This window comes from Engraulis encrasicolus, chromosome 17, assembly GCF_034702125.1.
Source record: "Engraulis encrasicolus isolate BLACKSEA-1 chromosome 17, IST_EnEncr_1.0, whole genome shotgun sequence".
Lineage (NCBI taxonomy): Eukaryota > Metazoa > Chordata > Actinopteri > Clupeiformes > Engraulidae > Engraulis > Engraulis encrasicolus.
The window spans coordinates 54,525,967-54,526,462 of record NC_085873.1 but is presented as its reverse complement, the minus strand read 5'-3'; positions in this window follow the sequence as shown (position 1 = coordinate 54,526,462).

The following is a 496-nucleotide window of genomic DNA, read 5'->3' as shown; positions in this document are numbered from 1 at the left end:
AATATGGTTATGTGGTACACACACAGAGACACACAAGCACAAGCACACCCACGCACACGCACACGCACACGCACACACACACACACACACACACACACACACACACACACACACACACACACACACACACACACACACACACACACACACAGTACATCCATTCCATTTCAAAATAAATAAGCTAATTTTCTGAGTGTGTTGTGTGCACTGTAGTGTAATCCATTTAGTTACGCTTTTCAAAGATTAGGCCCCAACTAACACCCACTAATACACTTTTTTTTTTTCTTAAATGGAACAGCAATTCTGTGTTACTCATGCGGTAGATAATCCATAATGCATTGCCACAAACAAGCCAAAAAACCCCACTGGAGAAATATACAAACTGGATTTACACCACATCTGTAATTGCCAAGTGAGAATAAATGATGTAGTAAAGTCAGGGCTGATCCACGCTGCTTTCCAGCACCGCCTCTCTCGCACGTGCGTGCGTGTGTGC